The sequence below is a fragment of the Lithobates pipiens genome, unplaced genomic scaffold (genome assembly GCF_037356315.1).
Source record: "Lithobates pipiens isolate NorthernLeopardFrog02 unplaced genomic scaffold, aLitPip1_a1.2 Scaffold_25, whole genome shotgun sequence".
NCBI lineage: Eukaryota > Metazoa > Chordata > Amphibia > Anura > Ranidae > Lithobates > Lithobates pipiens.
Genome location: NW_027507787.1, coordinates 64,310,128 through 64,335,081, shown reverse-complemented (window position 1 = coordinate 64,335,081; position 24,954 = coordinate 64,310,128). Strand labels below are relative to the sequence as shown.

Genomic DNA, 24,954 nt, shown 5'->3' with positions numbered 1-24,954 from the left:
CAGAAACTGACACGTGTGATCAAAACATTAGGCTGCAATGTTTGGGGTCCAAAAATGTTACTAACAGAGGTGGAATTGCTTAAATATTTCCATCATGGATGATCATGTTCGTGTCCTGGTTTTGTCTGCCATTGTCATCCCTGTTATAGAGTCCTCAAGACTTTTTCTAGACTAGACATGATAACAATTTAACGTTAACGGGGCATTTGCAGACACTGCTAACTGAAGGATCATCAGGGGCAATAGAGACCAGAGAGATTAGAAACCTTATTTATCACCAGCACATTGTATGCTCAATCACACCTTTTTATTATAGTCACAAACAAGCAATGTTTCAGAAGTTCTGAATCCATATACTAACGTCTCATTGGTCAGTGGGAGTAAAATAATGACATGATTGGTGTCAGTGGGAGGAATTGTGCCCCATCATTCTTTTCATTGGGAGAATTAAGCCAATGATATATATTGCAATATATTCATATAGACTGTTCGAATCTGCTGAATTACTGCTGAACTGCCCAAGATTCAAACTATGTATGGAAGGCTGAATGTCCCAAGTTGATTGATCGATCCTTTTGGGTACAACCAATCTGCTGGATTTTACATAAAATTAATTGCTGGTGGCTGTTACAGCCTCTAGCAATAATCACTGTGTTCTCCCGGGGGGGGGGGAAGCCCTCAATGGCTCCGCGGGAGGGATTGCCCTATCAACACAGTCAGTAATTGAGCGATTGTCTTTCCTGGGTGCAGGAAAAAAAATTGCTCTGTCTATGGTCTGCCTTATTTCCCCATCCCTGGTGTCAGAGGGAGGAATCATATCCTGTTTTTGGTGTCAGTGGAAGGAATAGTGTCCCATCAATGGTGTCAGTGGAAGGAATAGTGCCCCAAGGGCCATATAAGGGCAAGCAAAGGGCCACATTCTGCCCATGGTTTAGAGACCTCTGGCTTAGGCAATCATTCTTTTTTTGGGTCATTGTTCCAGTTGACTTTTGGGATAATGGTGGTGAGAAGGGTACTACTTGGAAAAGCAGGCTCACTTGTGATCACTTAAATGGTGAATTGTTTGTTCATTCATTTTGGCATGGGGTTTTTACATAATGTGTGGAACAGCTATTGGTTCCTTGCAATCAGTTGCCGGATTAGGAAGCTAGTATATTGATGTTGAAACATTGCTTGTTTGTGACTACTAAAAAGCTCTAACCAACCAGGTTATGTGCTGGTAATACCAACTGTTTAAAGAATTTTGAAAGTGGGATTATCCACTTTAATATGTTGCAACACTCATCACTACCAGACTTAATGCTGTTTGGTGTGAACTAAGCCTTTTTCTTTTGTATGCTACTTTAGAAATCCATTCATCCTCAAAAATCTCGGCACCAGGCTGCCTGCAGTCCCACCGTCCCCACATAGACCTAACAGTGAACCATCGCCCAGTTGGTATTTATTGATATATTGACCATCACAGGCCAGCTTCACAGACACAATTGTCAAATAACAGAACTAAAAAGCATTAAAACTTTATAAACATCTTGAGACACTGGACATCCACCGGTCCTCTCAGTGGGTGTCTCAGATAGGTGACACTTCAAGGCTTGAAATGTAGATTTTTCAGCACAGGGGATGTGTAGGGAAATTTGATAAACTATGGCTGGACACCATGGGATTAGCTCCGGTTGACCTTGTCCTGAATTGTTTGCTGATTGGCTAAAGGGGCATTGCTAATTTTCTTGCTCTTGACCTTGGGGGTTGGCGGGCAGTACCTATAGTTCTATTACTTTTGGTGATTATAATATCTATTGGGATAACACCCACTGCCATTAGACATGTGCATTCGTTTTTGTCCGAATGCATTTTCGCCCGAATTTCAGGTATTTTCATTATCGCTTTAACAATAACGAATGTGAAGAATCTGAACAATGAAAGATCCAACAGAAACAAATGCTTTATTTTCGTTTTCGTTGTAACAACAGTTCGATATAGATAGGAGATTACACATGACACTGACAATAGCAATCTGTGTCCATCGAACCTGTGGTCGAATGTGCCTAACCTTAGCTCTGCTAGTCCAAGATTATTCTACATAGAGAGAAAAGATTCGACATCATAGAGACAATAGCAGAAAAGGTCGAATGTGCCTAATCTAACTCTATTAGTCCAAGACTATTCGACATAGAGAGGAAAGATTCGACGAAGCAGTCGCTGAGAGTGGACATTTATGGTCAAATGCTCCGCCCATAGGCTATAGAAGAATTCTAATGTTGGTTGACTGATTAATAAATATAATTATTACTAATGTCATACAACATTAGAATTCTACTATAGCTTGTAGGCAGAACATTTGACCGTAAATATACCATTGCAGCGTCGTACAGTTTAGCCGTCGAATCTTCAAGCTATTCCGTTGAATCTTCTAAGAACATTCGACAGACACCATAAGCCTTCAATGACAGATTCAACCTTAATTATTTTGGATTTTCGGACGAATGCTTTTTTTAACGAAACAAAATAAATAAAAACTAATTTCGGGAGTAACTAAATAAATTTATTTTTCGGACAAGAAACGAAATTCCGAAACAAAATATTTAAATGTGCACATGTCTAACTGCCATACATTTTTATTTTATAACTCCTATATGACTGCAATTTGTGATGTACTTGTATGCTGTATATGCTCTGGAACTTGTACTGTTTATGTCAAATGCCGAATAAAGTTCTTTTGAGATTAGAACTGTATAAAACATGTTTAGACTATTGCAAGATTAGGTTCATACTAAATCTCAATTTATTTGTGAAAAACTACACATAACACAAACAACACCTGATATATATACTGTAAAAACAAGTGATTTCAAGACTCCGGGGCCAGCGATGATGTGTTTATTCCAAACATCCTACATATGTAGAAGTTTCTACTTTCGAAATTTCTTATAGAAATTGTTTGGTGGCCAACTGGCCAAATAGGAGGAATCATTCCTTAGGGAATCCCTGCAAAGGATGAAATGGCTTCAATAAAGTATATCCTTTAGCATTTGCTTGACATGCAACAGGGACAATATATTGGCTCATACCCTGTAGAAGCTTTTATCCTATTTTTACATCTGCGTTGAGCCTGTAAGCAAATAGCGAGCAATTGTGAGTCAGATCGATGTGCTCAACTACCAAACACATTGCAGTGACACCTGTCAGCAACACTACACCAATGATGCATGGCCAGACCGGAAAAGAAAACTTCTCAGCCGACACTTGCTCAGAGACATTCTTCACCTTAACATTTGCTGGGATTGTTGAGGAAACATTTACAGATTTGTAGTAACAAGCTGTAAAAATAAAGCCAGCAGAAGCGGTCTTAGGAGCCGCACTTGAGAATCAACAGTTGTATATATAAAATATTTTATACAATTATCAGCACTATTATTATCTTTTAATAACAGAAGGGGAGAGATTCTCTTTGAATCTAAGGCTATTAACCACTTCAGCCCCGGGAAGGTTTATCCCCCTTCACGACCAGGCCATTTTTTGCAATACGCACTGCGTTATTTTAACTGACAATTGCGTGGCCGTGCACCGCTGTACCCAAATAAAATTGATGTTCTTTTTTCCCCACAAATAGAGCTTTCTTATGGTGGTTGTTGATCACTTCTGAGAAACCAAAAAAGGCTGACAATTTTGGAAAAAAAAACAATATTTTTTTACTTTATGCTATAAAACATATCCAATAATTTTTTTTAAAAAAACCCAATTTATGCATTAATTTAGGCCAATACGTATTCTGCTACATGTTTTGGTAAAAAAAAAATCCCCATAAGTGTATATTGATTGATTTGTGCAAAAGTTATAGCTTTACAAACTATGCGATATATTTATGGATTTTTTTAAATTGTTTTTACTAGTAATGGGGCGATCAGAAATTTTAAGAGGGACTGCAACATTGCGGCAGACAAATCTGATACTAAGTGACACTTTTTGGCAACCAGTGACACCAATACAGTGATCAGTGCTAAAAAAATGCACTGTCACTGTACTAATGACACTAGCAGGGAAGGGTTTAACATCAGGGGTGATCAAAGGGATAAATGTGTTCCTAGAGAGTGCTTTCTAACTAGGGATGCTTTAACTGGGGGAAGACAGAGATCCGCGCTTATGCTTAGCAGGAACACAAGATCTCCATCTTCCCCTCTCACAGAACGGCGATCTGCCTTGATTACTTAGGCAGACCGCCGTTCTATCTGCATCCAGAACAATGGCAAAATGCCAGCGAACATTTAGTCTGCCGGACCCGCTGATTGACTTCTGCTCTGTCCAATCACAGCAGAAATGGGTTGCTGCACCCTAGACCCAGTGCCAGAAATCACATACAGAAGTCCAGAGGTCCAGAAGTGGTTACAGAAAACCTGTCATGACAAAGTAAATTGCTATTGGTGTCCTTCTTCTGAAAATGCTAGTTGCCAGGCTGTTCATGGCCTAATTATTTCACAATATAGTTGAACAAATATAAAGCAAGTTAAGTTGGAGCTTCCATTCTGACAGCCAGGCAGCTAGCATATTCAGAAGGTGGTAAGCAACAACAGCCTACATATTTTTCCTGGGTGAGGTTTCCTTTAATGTAGACGCCCCTCATCATCATCATCATCTCATAATATAAATTTGATTACTATTAGACAAAAGACAATGGAACACAGTTGAATATATAAATCGTACCTGTCAAATGTTTAGACATGCATTACAACTTACATTTGCCTGGGCAGGAAAACGTGGGATATTTCAGCAACGTATCTTGGTGTGATTAGGAGTATAGATGTCTAATTGGAAACTTTAAGCCCTTGTACACACGGTCGGATATTCCGATGGAAAATGTCCCATCGGACCGTGTTGTCGGATAATCCGACCGCGTGTGTCTCCATCGGACTGTTTCCGTCGGAATATTCGCCCGACAAAGTTTTAGAGCTGGGCTGTAAAATTTTCCGACAACATGATCCGATTGGACTTTATCCGATCATTTGTAGAGAATTCCGATCGGACAAAGTGCCACACATGCTCAGATCAAATTTCTAGACCAAAGCTATTGGCTACTAACCTGAACGTAGTCCCGTCGTAACGAAATAACGTCATCACGTTCTGAACGATCGGATTTTCCGACAACTTTGTCCGACCGTGTGTATGCAACACCAGTTTCGGACAAAATCCATCGGACAAAATCTGATGGATTTGGTTGTCGGAATGTCCGACCGTGTGTACAAGGGCTAAGAGTCAGCTTTGTTGTCATTGTGAGCCCAAAAAATAAGTTCTATGCACAGTACATGATGCAGATGGAGAGGGAAGAGAGACCCTATAACAGAAGGATCTCTTCCAATCAGGATATGGTTACTTTTTCCTTGGAACTGAAGATAAAAGGTATAAAATGAATGGAAGTCTCTGACTCAACTGCAAGTTTAGGACTTTTTTGATGGTCTTTTTCTAAATTTATCTAACAATGTAAAAATCCCAAACCAAATGGGTTGTGACAGGATTTTTTTCTGGTGTGCTTTTTTAATTATACTAAGGTCTTGTTCACATGGGTGGAGGTAAAAGCAAGCAGTTGAGCAGCAACTTACGCCCCCTGACTGCCCACCTAGGTGTTTTACACATGTCACAGTTCATTGTTTCAAGGCCATGGCAAACATTATAATTTGACAGGCAGTACCACCACCAAACACAACACATTCAATACCATAAACACCACACCGCAACCATGAGCCATACAAAATAGCGTTTGGCTTTTTAAAAAAAGGGGGAATTCAGTAAGTGGCAGTATTGCCTTCTTAATGCCTGGCAGCAACTGCTCTACCAGCCTCTGAAAAGTGATCTACCACCAGTGGCGTAACTAGAACCTTCAGGGCCCCCATGCAAGAAACCATGAAGGGCCCCCTGAACCCCAGCCAGGGCCCTTCCCTCCGAGTCCGGCGTGGGAACTCCAGGGCGTGGTCACAGGTATGACCTTTGTGAGCCCTAGTTCCACCACTGGTATCAGTCATTTTTTTTATAATTTTTTTTTTAATTTTTAGGTGCCCCATTGGGGGACTGTCCCTAGGCAGGATGGAGTCCCCATCCCCAGAAGTTGATGAGGTCCTTTTCTCCAGGGCAGATGAAGTTACTGCCCCCAGGTGAGAAGGGGTCCCTGTCCCCAGGGGAGGCGGGGGTCCCTGTCCCCACGTGAGAAGGGGTCCCTATCCCCACGTGAGAAGGGGTCCCTGTCCCCAGGGGGAGATGGAGGGCATATGTAATGGTGTGTGGGGGATGGGATCCTCTCACTCACCATGACCAAGCTGTAGGCCACACAATCATCCATGTTGGCCTGGGATCCATCCAGTGTGCTGGACGGGTGATCAGCATATCTCCCAGAAAGACCTTTCATTATCTGTGTATGACGGGGGAGGAGGGGGGCTGGCAGACAAGCCTGCAGTGTCCTCCGGGGAGCAGGCTCTCATAGGGCTGAACTGCATCTGTGTGCTTAAAGTTTGTGTACCTGGGAGAAGTATGCAGTGCAGTGTGGTCCGGACTCGGGGGGGGGGGGGCCCTGGCTTGGGAGAACAGACATCGGACTGAGCGGCAATGCATGGAGCAGGAGAGGGGTACTCTGAGGAGCCGGCTGAGGACACAGGTCATGCGGGGAATGCACAACTAAAGAGCAGGCAGTGCGATAGTCGAGCATGGAGCTCTGCTAGTCACCCTCCATCTCCAGCCACCTGTGTGCATGGTGCACTGGTACCCCTAGCTGCCTATGCTGCTGCCGGCCATATGTAGAGGGGGCTGCATGGGCCCCCTGCATCACAGGGCCGGTTGCGGTCCCGACTGCTGCACCCCTATAGTTACGCCCCTGCCTACCACAGACTGGTGGTAAAGACTGCCGCATGCAGTGGCGGCTGGTGTTTTCTTTGGGGGGTGGCAAACAAACAACCCCCCTCCCCGCCCGCTTGCTGACGGCTCCCGTGTCCTTTCCTCCATCACCATGCATCTCCTCCCCTCCTTCCAGTAGGATCGCCTGTCTTTTCGGGTGACTGGTCTCCTTATTGGTCGGGCGGAGGATCAGTGTTACAATAGCGAATTTTCATTTGCTGTTGTAACTCACCTGGGAGGGCTCAGTTTGCATTCTCTGTGCCCTGAGCGCACCCTATTTTGAAGCCTAGTAGAGCCTCTGGCTCTAATCAGGTGCTACAACCCCCCCTCATTGGAATCCATGCATCTGGCCTCCTGAAAGGGGCTGGACGCATGGATGGGGGGGTGCCGCCTGTGTGCCCTCAATGGATGGGCCACCCCTGGCCGCATGTGTGAGCATGCTCAAAAGCTTTCCTATATAAGGCAGGGATTCTCAACCAAAGTTCCATGAAACCCAAGGGTTCCTCTAGGGGTTGCTAGGGGTTCCTGGACCAATGAGCGCTTTCTGCCTCTCAGATAAGTTCCCACTGACACCATTGATCTTTTCAGCTATTTGCAAGGGGATAATTATTCCTATTGACCATCACACTAATGTATCTTGAGTTGCAGATATAGTCATTTTTAGCAGGGGTTCCCTGCGACCAGAAAGTTATTTCAAAGGTTCCTCTGTGTTTAAAAGTTGATAAAGGCTGATATACAGCCTCATGCACACTAAGCTTTTAGTCCTGGTGGATGAGACTCTGGCATTTAGGTAGAGGTAGAAGGCACAAGTGCACAGTCAAGCCCCTCTGCCGAAAGCCTATGACAACTCTATGAGAGAGTGACATCAAGGCAGTATGCATCCAGCGATGAATGCCTAGGCATACTGTCATAAAGATTAGTACCATTCAGTATACTGTCCAGACGCAGCAGCTGTCAGCCTCCCAGTGTTTTATGGGCTGCCTGCAGCATAGCTGGATGGTGCTCCTCTGCCTTCCACCCGGACCTAAACTCAAGAGTGTCATGCACTGGTGATAAATGCCTGGTGTGCATGATGCCTTAAGCCCCATACACACTATCAGATTTTCTGCTTATTTTTTCCTTCAGATTTACCAAAACCATGTAGTAGAAGAGCCTGCCTGATTGCATACAAATTGAAACTCCTAAGGTTTGACCTCATATTATATGGTTTTGGTAAATCTGAAGGAAAAAATCAGCAGAAAATCTGATAGTGTGTATGGGGCTGCAGGAACACATTTGGTTCCAACCATGTGTCTTAAAACAAGTGAACTTTAGCAACCAGACAGTCGGATGCAAGTCTTTGCTGAACATTGACTCAGTATGAAAATTGAAGAATAAATCTGACTGGTTGTGCAACAAAAACAACTTTTATCAAGGGCACATTGGTATATAAGGCCCAAAACATGTACCAAATTATAGAATGTTGGGCAACTCTTTGAAATTAGTAGAAAACTGTTTTGCAAACATTTGTAAACACTGTTATTCTTTTAAAAGCTGACCCCATCATAGAAAGCTGTAATATCTTTTTTAGTGATGAAAAATTACCAATACAGTTTTATATTCAAAGTTTAAAGTAGGCACCCCAGGAGGATATACAAGAGCACAGGGAAATTAACCTAAAGCAACAAATAATTATGTGCTCCGCTGTTCTTACCATGAAGTCCCTAAAGGCATGATTACACTTCAGGAAATCTATTTTGTATAACTAGAAGAAAGACTCAGTTTGTGAACTCTTAGATGTTTTCTGTATTTCTGCATGACTGGCTCCTAAAATGTGATTTGATCTTCATCTGAGACATGATAATAAATACAGACAGTGTTCTTTAACAAAGAACACAAACAACATTTTATTTTACAAAATATCTACTGTCCATTAGTTTAAACTATCAAGGTTACTGATGGAAACATTATGTGCGTTTCTGGGATTGTGACATCTTGAAACGGGAATACTTAAATTCAGTTGTTCTTATCAATTCAATTGTAAGTTTAACATATTCTATAGAAAATAAATAATTTAAAAGTGTTTGTAAACCTCAGACATGAAATAGGAACAAAGTATTTAGGACAATTTCATGGGTCAGATGGTAAACGCACCAACTAGAAATAAAGCGTTACTAGATCTACTGATTACCAACAATACAGAATACGGATGTGGAAATATGGGGCAATTTAGGAAACAGCGATCACAGGTCAATTGGCTTCAGTATAAATCACACAAATAGGAAACATAAGGGAAATACAAAGACATGGAATTTCAAAAGAGCCAACTTCCCTAAACGACAAACCTTTCTAGAATATATCAATTGGGATAAAATCTTAGGAATAAAGAACACAGAGGAAAGATGGGTTCGATTTAAGAGCAAATTAAATAAGGTCATTAGCCAGTGCATTCCATTGGGTAATAAATGTAAAATAACAAAAGTCTTGGATGGCTTAACGCCAATGTAAAAATGCATATAAAAGCAAAAGAGAAGGCCTTCAAAATAATACAAGCTTGAAGGATCATCATCAGCATTCAAACTTTATCAAGAATGAAACAAGAAATGTAAGGGTGCAATTAGGGCAGCTAAGATAGAACACAAAAGGCACATAGTGGAGCAAAGCAAAAATAATAACAAGAAATTCTTTAAGTACGTAAACAGTAAAAAAGGAGGACATACCATATTGACCCTATAAAGAATGCGAAAGGACATCTGGTTACAAAGGATGGGGAGATGGCGAAGGTATTAAATTGATTCTTCTCCTCAGTATTCACAAGGGAATCGAGGAGGAGGCTTCAGTAACCAAAACTGCAGTGCTTATCCTTGTGAAACATCACAGGAAGCACCCTCATGGCAAACAGAGGATATAATAAGAATTAGACTTGGAAAACTTAACATTAATAAATCACCGTGACCGGATGTCTTGCACTCGAGGGTAATTGCCAGATCATTGTTCCTAATTTTTACTGACAGCCTAATAACTGGAATGGTACCAGTGGATTGGAGAAAAGCCAATGTAGCACCAATATTTAAAAAGGGCCCAAAATACATCCCTGGGAATTACAGACCAGTTAGCCTAACATCAATAGTATGCAAGCTTTTGGGGGGGATGATAAGGGACTATATACAAGATTTTAGTAATGAAAACGGTATCATTAACAGTAGTCAGCATGGATTGATAAACGTTTACTGTACAAAATAAGGTCCGTTGGCATGGACCATAGTGTGAGTACATGGATAAAAAACTGGCTACAAGGGCGAATTCAGAGGGTGTTGATAAATGGTGAATACGCTGAATGATCAGGAGTGGGTAGTGGGGTCCCACATGGTTCTGGGACCAATCCTATTTCATTTGTTCATAAATGACCTGGAGGATGGGGTAAACAGTTCAATGTCTGTATTTGCAGACAAGCTAAACAGGGAAATAACTTCTTCTAGTAGATGATAGGCTCTGCAATGGCACGGAATATCAAGCTGCTGCTAACAAAGCAAACAGAATATTGGCATGCATTAAAAAAGGGATTCATTCCCGGGATAAAGCAATAATTCTCCCTCTCTACAAGACTCTGTTCCGATCACACCTGGAATATGCTGTCCAGTTCTGGGCACCAGTCCTCAGGAAGGATGTGCTGGAAATGGAGCCAGTACAAAGAAGGGCAACAAAGCTAATAAAGGGTCTGGAGAACATTGGTTATTAAGAAAGGTTGCAAGCACTCAACTTATTTTCTCTGGAGAAGAGACGCTTGAGAGGGGATATGGTTTAAATTTACAAATACCATACTGGTGACCCCACAGTAGGGATACAACTTTTTCACAGAAGTGAGTTTAACAAGACACGTGGCCACTCATTAAAATGAGAAGAAAAGAGATTTAACCTTAAATTATGTAAAGGCTTCTTTACAGTGAGAGTGGCAAGGATGTGGAATTCCCTTCCACAGGCAGTGGTCTCAGCGGGGGGGGGGGCATCGATCGTTTAGAAAAACGATTAGATAAGCACCTGAACGACCGCAACATACAGGGATATACAACGTAATACTAACATATAATCACACACATAGGTTGGACTTGATGTTTTTTTTCAACCTCACCTACTATGTATATGTAGCATATCCCTCTATAGTGTGTACTTGTCTCAATCCAGAGCACAAAGTGTCATTTATGTCTGCTGCTTCATTCCTCTGCTATCAGCATGAATAATTTCTGACACGTTTCCCTTAGAGAAAAATGATGACGGGGAGGATGTTCTGGCAAATTGACAGCCTCAGCTCTGTTCCTGTGTGCTGTTTAGAGGGGTTGTGTCCCTCCAATCAGCTCTCAGAACACTCCTCACTGAGCTCTGTACCATGTAACTTCAACTCTCTGCCCCCTTTCTCTCTACGCTCTCAGACAAGCTTTATAATTCAACACTTTGAATGGATGTAGAGAAGAGAAGACTGCAGATAGACAGGTACAACTTATGTAGGAGGAGGATTTGTTTGATCTCTGTGTATCACCTGAAGCCAGTAACGTCACTGGGTATATGTAGGGGTTTACAACCACTTTAATATAGGTTACCTTCTCAGTACAACAGAAAGATTGAAAAGCAATATAGTTTGATCAAGAAAGCTCCTTTTATGTAGATTCGCTGTAGCTCACATGACTGGGTTACTAAAGATATTTCCAAACACAAAGTCTACAGCCAGGCAAAAAATTATTAAAAATGATTTTTGTGCTTGTTAATACCAATGTTCATAGTAAATACCATGAGACAAGCACTGAACAAGTGTTGTGCATTTGAGAGGATACCATAGAGCACATCTTTCACAGGCCCCTTGGATGTTCCACAAGATAACCAACAATAAAGGTTAAAACCATAGGCAATCTATAAAACATTGCAGAACAGATATAATAGGGAAGGGATACTTTGCTTGTTCAAGGTCTGAACTATTTGCAGCCACTGATAACTCAACAAATTCCAAATTGTACCAGGAAATACGAAAGCAGATTGTCGTGATGCCAGCTTAAAAGAAGACCAGCGTGGCTTAAACTACAGAAATTCCATATCATAAAAAGACCAAGTCAAAACCTTGATCCCACTGAAATACTGTGGCATTATCTGTACCTGCAATTCACTTAAAGTATATGTAACACTTCTTCATCCCTCTGGGCATATAGATTGGAAGACTAGTAACATACAATGCGGCAATCAAAGTAACAGTTCTTTTAGGTTATTTATCCAGGTCAATTGATGATTGCCTTCTTCGCCACATCGCATGGCCTTGGTCTGTGGGCACGGTTAAGCACCAGAGCTTAACAAGTCTTGGTGACATCGCTACAGTTCATATCATCCTTCCACCCTGCATTGTGCAGCATGAAAACTGCCATGTGGTTGATTTACTAAAATTGGAGAGCGCAAAATCTGGTGCAAATTTGCATAGAAACCAATCAGCTTCCAGTTATTTTTGTCAAGGCTTAATTGAACAAGCTAAATTTAGAAGCTGATTGGCTACCATGCACAGCTGCACCTGATTTTGCACTCTCTAGTTTTAGTAAATCAACTCCAATGTGCACAAAAGGATACCACTTCAAGTGGCCTTTCAGCTCACTCACCAACCCCCCTGGGTGCTGACTCAGTAAAGAACCATTCTTGCCTGATGCATCTCTAATGCCCTGTACACAGGGTCAGACTTTCCGACTAAAAATGTGCAATCGGATCGTGTTGTCGGAAAATCCAATCGTGTGTGGGCTCCATCTGACTTTTTCCGTCGGAATTTCTGACACACAAAGTTTGAGAGCTGGATCTAAAATTTTCTGACAACAAAATCCAATTGTTTAAATTCCGATCGTGTGTAGACAATTCCGACAGACAAAGTGCCACGCATGCTCAGAATAAATTACGAGATGAAAGCTATTGGCTACTGGCCTGTTTATAGTCCCGTTGTACGCGTTCTACGTCAGAATGATTGGATTTTCCGACAACTTTGTGCGCCCGTGTGTATGCTAGACAAGTTTGGGTCTAAATCCGTCGGAAAAAATCTGACGGATTTTATCGTCGGAAAGTCCGACCGTGTGTACAGGGCATTACTCTTTTTCTTCTTCAGATTTCATTATTGTAAAATATGTACAGCAAGCTACATCAATTCCTGCCTGTTCTGCTCCTACCCCTCAACCAGGAGATGGAATAAGAGCAGGGTTTGGCAGACCCCATGTGTCTTAGCTTTCTGCACATCTGTACAGGTAGCAACACAGTTTTTTGAAGAAAAAAAAAGATGATGGAGGTTCAGTTGCAAATGTGATCTTCCTTATTAAGACAACCAGGCTTGCTGGAGTAGATGCTTTCAATCTCCAAGCTATATTACTTTTCCAGGCAATCCTGCCTGTGATGTGGGTATGAGGGACAGTAATAGAACAAAGCATTAAACAAGAAAACTGGAAAAAGTGGCAACGCTGCACAGAGAAGATCAACACGCAGAGCGTTGTCACCTGGAATAAGGAATTGCATCTAACTGGCAGGATCACTAGTAAGTTTGTATCTCCTGCAACATTTGTACAGAGAATTACTGTAAGAACACAAATAATCAGATAATTTCATTGGGGAAGATCTCATGAAAAATTAGCTTTTGGGTTTACTGACATTCCACAAGACATCCTAACCCAAACATTTGTTTATAAACTGAAACATTGTTCTGTACATGAATGGTTCAATGAGACTCCGAACTGTTGCATTGTTCTGGTAAGCAGCTGCAAAAACCATTTGGTTAAAGATATTGGCAATAACTGAGGCTATACTAGTTACTAAATATAAGGCTTGACATGCTCTTTCCATCCATAATCTTGATGATTTAATCCACTTGTTTATTGGGATATGTCAATGTAAACATTGTGTGTGCGTCTGTTAAAAAAAGATTGTCTTTATTTGTTATTAGGACTTACGTCAGCTCACATTTTAGGAGGCTTTTGTTTTAGAAAGCCAGTATAACTTAGAAAGATCCCACAAGGGGAAAAATGCAGTAAATTTGAGCTTGTACTACTAAATTGGATACTTTATTATACCCTCCTTTTTCTTCCCCTGCTTTGTTTGATATCGTATGATATCGTATTGTTCCCCCTATCTTCCCCAGCTTTTTTCTCCTTGCGGGATGTTTCTATGTATTTTAGGGATAGATACCTGGTTATTCTAAGTCCTTGTACACACGACCAGTTTTCCCGCCGGAATAAACTCTGAAGGTTTTACCGACAGAGTTCCGACAAGTTCCGTCTTGCGTAGACACAGGATCACACCAAAGTCCGATCATCAAGAACGCGGTGACATACAAGTACGACGGGACTAGAAAAAGGAAGTCCAATAGCCAGTAGTCAATAGCTTCTGTCTCGTACTTGTACATGTTAATTAAATGTTTCCTTATGAGAGCAGTTTTAACTGATCTGACACAAGTCGCTCCGACTATAGAAAAGGTTCTTGCACTTCTTTGGTCCGACTTTGATATGACTTCAATGCGATAGAGTGTAAAAAGTCACATTAAGTCAGATCAAAGTCGGACTGAAGTTGCATTGCAAAATCGGATCCTGGGATTAATAAGCTTATAAAGCACTATACCAAGAACAAAGTAACATGTTCCAGACGTTTACCATCACAAAGCCACTGTTAGCCTACCTGTATTATCATTTTCTAGCCAAACTTATGGTATTGGATACATTTTAACAAACTCAATATAAGTATCCAATGTTCTGCTGCTATAACAATTTTACCATTTGTGTAAAAGTATGCTATGATCACCCACATTTCATTAGAAACAAGTTCCAAATATGTGATAGAGTAGGAAAGGGTTATCCCCCTCTCCGGTTGCCATTGTTGTCTGCATCTCTTTTGGGGAGATTCACCCTCTCTATTTGCCCTGGTGACTATTGTCACCGGAACAGAAGTCACAGAATATTCAAAATTTAGAGTTATTATGGGAACAGGAATAGAGGGGTAATCATCCAATGGAGGCACTGTTCTGGTGACCACTGTCTAAAGCTAACCATACATTGCTTGAATATTGGGCTATTTCTGCTGAATCGTCTGAAATTTGATCCATGTGTGACTCAGTTGGCACAACCAGACTCCACCAACTTTAATTTGAAAATCTAAGGAACTGGGTGGAATATTCTCTGCTGAACAGTGAATGCAGCCACCCAGATGCAGTTATTGTTCATGTATACAGACAGCCACAGGAGCAGCATCAGTCAAGATACAATATCCGAGAGGGAAAAGTCCTCCATCCACACGGTTTAGTATATGACTAGCATAAGGGAGGATTTTCCTCACTTTGTAGAGACTTTCTTCTTTTTCTTCTCTTTTTCAAAACTTCCTGTTGTGTCTTCATGACAAGAAATAAGGTACATTTCTCCAATGGGACACCATCAGTAAAAAATGTAAGCCCCATACACATTCAGATTTACCAAAACCATATAATATGAGGTCAAACCTTAGGAGTTTCAATTTGTATGCAATCAGGCAGGCCCTTGCACTACATGGTTTTGGTAAACCTGAAGACAAAAATCAGCAGAAAATCTGATAGTGTGTATAGGGCTTTAACCATTCCCTATCCTATCCAAATTTGTCTAAAAAAACAGAAATAGAGGGAAAAATTCTAACAGGAGCAGTGAATCCACTGGTAACTGTCCAAGAGAGGATTCTCTTTATTTTAGAAAGATCCCCTGTCACTTCCTGCTGTGGCTCTGAGATAGGACGTAAAGAAAATTTCACTCCACATTACAATACAAAACAACCTGGCTGAGATTCAATCCTTCCCTACTGTATCCAAAATGAAAAAAAACGTCTTGAGATATACTTTAAGCAAGACAGAGACATTGAATACCATGTTCTAAATACGCACCCGGTATAGATACCACCTGTTCATTCACAATTATGTGTTTGCAACAAACCTTTGGTTGTCAGGTATAATTTTAGTATAGCTAAAACGTGTCTCTCTGGGATGCCAATGACTGTAGTGTGACTGGTCCCACTGCGATGGTCGGCCATTTCCATGTACTTTCTAAGTTGCAAATGGGCTTTATGCTACCATATTTTTTTCATCTCTCAGACCAATATATTCCTCAGGCTTTGTTTACTCCGGCACTGTGAAACCTGCATTGATATGAGTTTAGATCAGCGTTTCTCAACTCCAGTCCTCAAGGCGCCCCAACAGGTCATGTTTTCAGGCTTTACATTATTTTGCACAGGTGATTTGATCAGTATCACTGCCTTAGTAATTACCACAGCTGTTTCATCTGAGAGAAATCCCAAAAACATGACCTGTTGTGGTGCCTTGAGGACTGGAGTTGAGAAACACTGGTTTAGATGACATTTCTAAACTAATATAAATGGATATGTTGTTTTTTTTCATCTGGCCTCCAACCGAAACTATACAGATCCAAGTGATCTGGCAGGCATAAAAGTTGTTTACTTCTCAGTACTTCTCAGATGACGGTCCATGTGTTTAGAAAAGCATGAAAGAATAACATATTTTGCTTACAGGTAGGTATCTACCACTTTATAGAGTAATTTCATGTTCATTAGTTCATTTGGTTATTTGCACAACAGCCGTGTCTTTGAGGTTCCTACAGACATAAAATAAAGTTCCACTGACCTTGGATGGTCAATAACATATATTTAGGGTCTACCCAACCTTGCCAGACTTTTCCTGGCTGAGCCTTCTAGATGAAAATCCGATCGGCTAGGATGGATTTTGCAGAGCGGACATCATTGCTTATCGCCATGAGATAAGCAGCCTAAAAATGCATTTATATGGTTGGCCTTACACAGGGTTATATTAAAAAAAGATCCACTTGTTTAAAGATTGTTCATTCACACTCATCAATAAATTAGATTTTTTATTTTCTTTTGCACAAATCATCTGAGTTATACCCTATGGGCTGGTAAAGCAGCATAAGCTTTTGATCTGAAGTCAAAATGAGAACACAGAAGAAAAGCTGACATTTTTTACTCATTTGCCATGGCTGATCTTGCTTAACAGCGCATCAGCTTTATGACAATGTGCCCCTGCGTAAATGTAAAATACCAAACTAAGGCTCAGAGCCAAGATTCTAAAACAAGAAACATTTTCAAAATATTTTTTTCTCATACGACAAACTGTATTAAGTTAGAGTCACTGTTAACTTTGGTCTCCAATTCAAATAAAATCCCAAAGCTCAAGACACCTTTAGCAGTAAAATGTCAGACAGCTGAAACCGCTAACGCTTGTAACAATCCCATGTCAGGATGTAGAAGAGACAGCATACTGCCCGCATAAAGGAGAATGGAGAATGCATAGGAAAAATGTTGTGATTGCCATCTACACCTTTTTAAATGTTATTATAACCAGTGGGTCACCTAAGATTATATCTGAACAGGCCACCGGCATTAGTTAGCAATTGGACATGCTTACATGATAATGCTGCCAAGGGAATCCTATTTTTTACTTATTAACACATAGACATGAAAACTTTAATCGCACGTATGTCTACATTTATATGAATTCTGAAGACACTTCCAGCACCAGCATTATCACACAGGAACAACATAAACTTTTTGCCTCAAAATAAGGGTGCTTGTCACAGTCGGAAGAAAGATATAGACAACACATGTGTCAAATTAGGTAATACTGTGTGACAATAATCTGATATCTCTGGGCGTTTTACACAGTTGAATAAAGCTGGCCATACATGGATTGAAATTTGGCTGGCTCAGCAGGGACCGGCTGAACTATGATCCATGTGTGCCACTGTGGTTAAACAGTAGTCAATCTACCAATCCACTTCTGTTCAACCGCCCTGTTGGAAATAAGATGCGTGATCAGTGCTGCAGGCAGTAGACTGCAATGCTGATCTGTGTATTCTGACAGCAGGGGAGTCTCCCCGCTGTCAGAATACAATGACACAGTAGGGAGGATTCCCCCCATCCTAAGATTTGTTCTTTCAACCTGCCTGTTGCATGAAAAAAACTGACTCATCTATGAGCCTAAGACTGCCCATAGATGGGTCCTCTTTTTTTTTGATTAGCCAGCAGAAAAAGGAAAAAACTGAAAAAAACACACACAACAAAGATGGATCAAGAAACCCTTCCCACTGTGCTATTGTATTGTGACAGCAGGGAATTCTTCACTGACAGCACTGCAGCTGATCGAAAAAATTTCCAACATTTTGAATCAACGTCTTGTTTTGGCAGATTGACTTCTGTCAAGTGGGAACAGTGATAGATGGGTTGAAATTTGGCCCTGCTGAACTGGCCACATTTCGATCCATCTATGGCAAGCTTAAGGCTGACCTTACATTTTGTTTGAAAGCTTGGATGATTAAAGTGGTTGTTAACCCACTTTTATAACTTTATATAAGCCCCTCTGTGTTCTAATAACAAGTGCTCCTGTCTGTGTGGTTTATCTAAAAAAAAAGCTTCCTTTATCTTTTTTCACATCAGTTTCCCGTGATCACCTTACCAACCGTGTCTCCTCTCTGCCTGGCTGACAGATGCAGCAGGCGGGACCGAGATTCCCCCGCTGATGTCAGCCAAGTCGTGAGGAGGAGAGGAAAGAGAGGGCCGGCCGTCACATGATCGCGGAGAACCACTGCCATATATGGTAAAGGAGGCAATTTTCTAAAGCACACAGTCAGGAGCACTTGTTATTAGGACACAGAGGGGCTTATATAACGTTTTAAAAGTTATGAGAGCAGCAGGAGTGGAGGGGGCTGGCACTGACACAGGGGCATACAGGCAGGGAGGGGGTGGAGGACAGAGGAGCACATAGGAGGACAGGAGGCTGCTGATGACGGAGGCACAGTGTCAGGGCTGAGCAGCCATGATACACTGTGGTCAGTTTAAAGAGGGGAGGGTATAGCCAGGTTATAGGGGACAAATGACACAGCACAAGCACTGTGCTGTATAACTTGCTTTAAAGGGACAGGATCCATTTTTTTGTTTTTTGGGTTAACAATCGCTTTAGGTAAAAATAAATCACTCCTCTGACCATTTGATGGTACTTTCATAGGCTCGACTGATTTTGAACAACTTTTCATTTGATTACCATGTCAATGTCTTGATTGTTGTTGAAAGATTTTGGTTTGAGCAGAATTGATGTAATGTTGCAAAAACATATGACCAGTTACGATTTTTCTAATCTGGGAGCCAAATTTTCCATCCTTGTCCAACTTTTTTCACTCACTCTGACCATAACCAACTCTTAGATAGTCAAGGGAATGTTCTGAAAACAACAATTTTACAAAATTCTACAGGTATAAGGCCAGCATAAGAATGTAACCATGTTCATTAGCATATACAGCAGAGGTCTTCAGACTGTGGCCGTGGATCTTTGCTTGCCTTTACTCAGCCTTTGGAATACTATTCATCCCACTGATGTGAGACACTATTCTGCCCACTAACACCAAAAATGTGGCATAATCCCTGCGACTGACATCAACAATGGGGCACCATTTCTCCCACTGACACCAACAATGGGGCACTATTCCTCCCCCTAATACCAAAGATGGAGTACTGTTTACTCCCACTGTTGCCAGAAAAATTTTCTATTCCCTTTGTCCACAGTCCGGCCCCCCTAAAGACTGAAGGACAGTAAACTGCCCATTTGTTTAGAAAGTTTGGAGACCCCTGGTATGCAGTATCTAAAGCCATTTTTTGTGAGCTTTCTTTTCACATCCTGCCCTGTAGGTGCAGCAGAAAATATCTCTAAAGTGAGGGAAATCAGCCCTTAGAAAGTTGTCACTGGGACAAGTGTCTCCATTGGAAGATTTCCCCTCAACAATTGCTCTGGTGACATCTCTAAATGTTTGATTTTCTCTCACGCCCATTTCACATGCAATCATCAATGGGTCAAATAAGGAAGATGACTCTCTCTAGTGGGGATAAAGAGATATATATATATATATATATATATACGTATTCTGTGTATGTATATATATATATATATATATATATATATATATATATATATATAAAACCTTCAGAAGGGTAAATCTCCTAAACGTGATGTTTTTTACTGTTTTACCATGGAAATCTCAGTAAACATTCTCTTTTGGTGTTTTTTTTGCTTATGGCTTTGTGTGGTGGGGTTCTATACAAAATGGCTTTAGACACTCTTTAGGTACCGATGTAGGAGATTTGCTATCTGCAGCATCATCAAAGGTTGCACTTTGCACTGGTGATGTCTATAAGGGTTAAATGCATTAACATCTTTTCTGCAGGAGATATGTAGTGTCAATCCCTGTAATGTATCATGATGTAGAAGGCACGATGGCTCAGTGAAAAGGTTTCTTCCATTGACGTCGCTGTTTTGAGCAGCAGTAGGTTTTGGTCCCAAAAATAACTTCAAAAGGAACCGTGGACAAGAGGTCACCATTCCTATCATTTTTACATAACATACTGCCCAAAGGTGAAGGATACATAGTAGTTACATCTCTGTTTAAGTGACGCTGTGGTCTGCGATAAGTCATCTGAAGGGACTGTATGTTTTTTAGTACTCCTACTACAGCATAATGCAGTTGTCTCTAAAGAGTCCTATGTGTGACTGGTCTAGATGTTCTATGGATCAAAAGCAAATTGGAATGCTGTCCTAAAATTAGGCTCTTGTTGAGGAGCTCTCCAAAGCATACTGGAAACCTGTAAGTTCTCATACATACCGGCAACATTTTGCATACTTTTTTCGGCTTTTATTAAGCCTATCAATGACTACAGTCAATAATTATAATGTAAGAATCAAATTATATTGTAAGTGTCCATGTACCATAAACACTTACAAGAGCGCTAGAATTGCTCCATGTTGATGAGACTATCTGCTGCAAACTTTTTGGGTCCCAGCAGCATTGAAAATACAAGTCAATAATATACTGAATGAAGTTTTGGAAGCACTTATTTAGCGTCAACTATGATATTCACAACCTCTTGGGGACAATTTATTATATTCGATACGCCAGTATGCACCTGAAGTTACTTTAAAAAGCTGAAAAAATGTTTAATGGTATGCTAAAGCTTGCTAAACCTATATAGGCACGGGCAAGCTTTGAGGAGCATTTTTATTATAAACGTCCATAGGAATGAGCCCTGAGGCATCATTTTCCTGACATTGTACTTTACAGACCTGTTGCATAATCACTCTTGTGGCAATAAACGTTTCTGCTTTGTGTCACTCACACATCAGATGTTACAGAATGCTTCAGAATTTGTGGTTCAAGCATGTATTTAAATGGATTTGACAAAGTGCTTGGACAATTCAGAAAAGACTTTGAGTTTTGTTATTCTTATGTATCAAACTTCTATAATTGAATTGACAGTCATATAGAATATATTGATAGATGTTCCCTTAACAGCTTGATAGTTACGATAGATGTTTAAATTTCAAGACTCCTTGACATCACAACGCATACATTGACACACAATTTTAAAGTGCATTGTAATGTGCTGTAACCTTTTTTTTTTTTACTTTAAATTGTGATTTTTTTTCTCTTTTTATTGTTTGTTCTATCATAGAGCACTCAAGCACATTGGAGAACTTTGTCATACGCTGTGATTAAATGCAACTGGCCTTTTTTTTTTTTTGGTGCGCACCAACACAAGTCACTATTGAAAACAATGGCATTTTGTTTGAATTTGCATTTAATCGCATTGAACAATATAGCTCAGCACTGGTTGTGTGAATGAGCCCTTATTCTGTGCAAGCCTTTTTCAACCTTTCTACTCCAGAGGACCTCTCAGGTCTCAGGGATCCGCTGCTAAAATGAATTCATCAGAATTCAGTAGAAAAAATGCCAGTTACTTTGGTGATCAGTGTAAAAAAATGCCCCCCTTACAGTGGTACTACAAATACCACCCTTACAGACAGCTAAAAAGAACTTTGGTGTCATGCTACTAGTTCTACAAGTCATCGGACCCGGAACTATCCTGAAGGATAAATTGGAGGTCAATCAGCCACAGTTCAAGGAACCCCTAGTAACTTTTCAGGGAACACTAGAGTTCCATGACACTCTGGTTGAGAATGGCAGCTCTAAGCATTTCCAACCACCAAGGAACTGGAGATCTCAACATGACCCATCATCTGCTGAGCATGTAGTTCTTCAACACCTGGAGTGCCATATATTGCCCAAGTTTATTCAATGAAAGAAGAGATCCACATGCCATATGGTAAGGATGGTTAGTATATAGAATTGACTTTCCCCCCCAAAAAAAAAACTAGGGGGTTGATTTACTAAAACTGGAGAATGCTAAATCTGGTGCTTCTAACTTCAGCTTGTTCAAATAAGTTTTGACAATAAAACATGAAAGCTGATTGGTTTCTATGCAGCGCTGCAGCAGATTTTGCACTCCCCATCCTTAGTAAATCCACCTTTAACAGTCAATGTACCCTAGGACATAACAATAGGCAACGCTGATGAAACCAACAACGAAGACTCATGTTAAACTGAAGGCTGTAGATAAAGACATCACCACAACAGGTTACTCCTTGTAAAGCATTAAACTAATAACACAGGTAAACAATTTCTGACATGTTCTTACGGAGACCCATTTCACAACAGCTGTGAATTGCCTGCAATCTAAAATTACTATGGTAACCGTGTCAGTATTCATCGCAATTAGAACTTTTCGCGCTGTAATCAAACTTTTTTTTTTTCCATAACTTTTTACAAAGAACACCTCAGGCACGAATGCCACTGTAACGGATATAATTACAGCGGAAATAACGTTGAGCGTATAAGTGGATCAACTTTTTTCGTAAAGAACAAAAAAAACAGCGCGTTCCCCAGCTGAAGGCAGCGTGTCATGTACAGATATCAGTTGCTTTTCATTCAATATTTGAAGAAAGCAGAAAGGTGTAATAAGTAAATATGTACAGACCTCTTCCAGCAGTTGGTCAACTCTTCCCAAAATAGCTGTCTCCATTTGGTCTGCGGAGACTAAGGCAGATAGCTGAGTGTATCGCAGCTTCTCTAAATCAGAAACCCTGGACTGTAGGTCAGAAGTTCTACACAAAACCAGGAGACTAAGGAGCAGGGAAAATACTGATACAAGGGCAAACCCGCATCCCAAGAGTGCAGGGAACCTGCTGCACTTCCCATAGTCCTCTGTCCTACAGGGGATGTTCTTACAACTCCTAGAGAAGGTACTACTGTGGCCAACAGCACCTTTCCACACTTCCTTCCCCTCCATGCTGCCCAGAGGAACAATAAATAAATAAATAGAATAAATAATCCACAATCTTAATCCAAGGAGCAGAATCCAGAATTTATGGCTGGCGGTCAATCTACTCAGGTGGATCAATAGCAGCTGGTCAGTAGATGCCAAGTAGGTTACAGGAATGAGGCTGGGAGATGCAAATAAATAGATGTCTGCCGCTTTTATATTCCCAAGGAATAAACTATAAAAAAAAAAGAGGAAAAAAAAAGTTTTTGGAAAGTTCTGTCCCGTTGCTGTTCTTTGTAATCCTTGTCTTTGTGAACTTCACTGAGTTGTGAGAGTTGTAAAGAAGTCACACATAAAAGTCCCCATTAGGAAGGTGTAATTCTCAACTGGCTGGGAGCTGTGCTGCGACTGATCCTCTCTCCTGTGTAACATGACACACACTGCTCTCTCCTTGTGAACTGCAGGGATCAGATGAGCCAGCTGGATCACCCCCCCTCTGTGTAACCTCCTCCACTCCTCCTTGCACACTCTCAACTGACTTATTTATTTATGCAAAGTGCCTGGGAGGGGATCCGACCATGGGACATCCTATCCCACCACCCTCCTAAATCCCCCAGAGCACCTCTCATCAGCTTCCCTCCAGCTTTGAAGTGATACCCACTGCAGATATATATAGGAGACAGCAGGAAGGGTTTGTAAATCCAGGACTTTTCTAATTCCTGCCTAGCCGATAGGCTGACATCACATCAAAAATCAACCGATGCAATTATAAAAAAAAAGTTAGCCGTAACTTTTTCAATAATTTTTTAATGAAAATAAAATAGAGCTCTCTGTTATTTATTACAGGTACTTATTTAGCACCATCTATTTACACAGCACTTTACATATACTATTATACAGGTACTTATATAGCACCATGCATTTATGCAGAGCTTTACATATACTATATTCTGTAGATACTTATAAAGTACCATCATTTTACATATATATTGTACAGTCACATCAGTCCCTGCTCTCATTGAGCTTACAATCTAAGGTCCCTAACTAACATTCATATATACACAGAAACCAATGAACCTACCAGCATGTCTTCAGAGTGTGGGAGGAAACCAGAGTACCCAGAGGAAACCCACACAGGCATAAGAGAACATGCAAACTCAAGGCGAGTAGTGGTTGGGATTTGAACCAACAACCATAGTGCTGTCAGGCAGAAGTGCTAACCACTGACCTATACTCATTCAACTTTCCTTACCCTGGCAGGTTTAGAATAGTTGCCATATAGTGGCCATACATGACCAACAATTTTATACACGATCGTATTGTCGAACAATTTAATATTTGGGAAAAAAACGATCCTAGACACACTCCTAAACCTTGTGGACAGCCTTCCCAGAAGAGTTGAAGCTATTAAAACTCTAAAGGGTGGGCCAACTCAATATTGAACCCTACAGACTAAAGCCTCGTACACACAATCGTATTTTCCAATGTGAAATGTGTGATGACAGGCTGTTGGTGGAAAATCTGACTGTGTGCATGCCTCATCAGAAAATTGTTGTCGGATTTTTCGTGGACAAATGTTGGATCGCAGGTTTTAAAATTTTCCACGGACAAATGTTTGTTGTTGGATTTTCCTATCGTGTGTACACAAGTCAGTCGGACCAAAGTACAAACATGCATGCTCGGAAGCAAGAATGAGCAGGAAGCGGTCGGTCTTGTAAACTAGCTTCATAATGGAGAATGAACTTTTATGATGTGACAAATTATGAAGTCTCCAAATGCAGAGCACAATTCTCTTCTTCTATAATGGGATAATAATGAAGCTGCTTTGCTGGTGATACTGATGGAGTTATTTCAAACTCATTTTCAAAGGCTTTTTTTGTCTAGTGATATCAAGAATAATATGTATTTTTTTTTATT

The 24,954-nt window shown here is 40.8% G+C and overlaps 1 long non-coding RNA gene across 1 annotated transcript in view; it reads right to left on the bottom strand.

Moving 5' to 3' along the window:
- The window catches only part of LOC143930317 (uncharacterized), a 148,033-nt gene extending 124,485 nt beyond the window's left edge, over positions 1–23,548 (bottom strand). The window contains exon 1 of the long non-coding RNA XR_013262752.1: positions 22,753–23,548. This is a non-coding gene — a long non-coding RNA (uncharacterized LOC143930317). The remainder of the gene's footprint in view (positions 1–22,752) is intronic.
- Between the last annotated feature and the right edge of the window lie 1,406 nt (positions 23,549–24,954).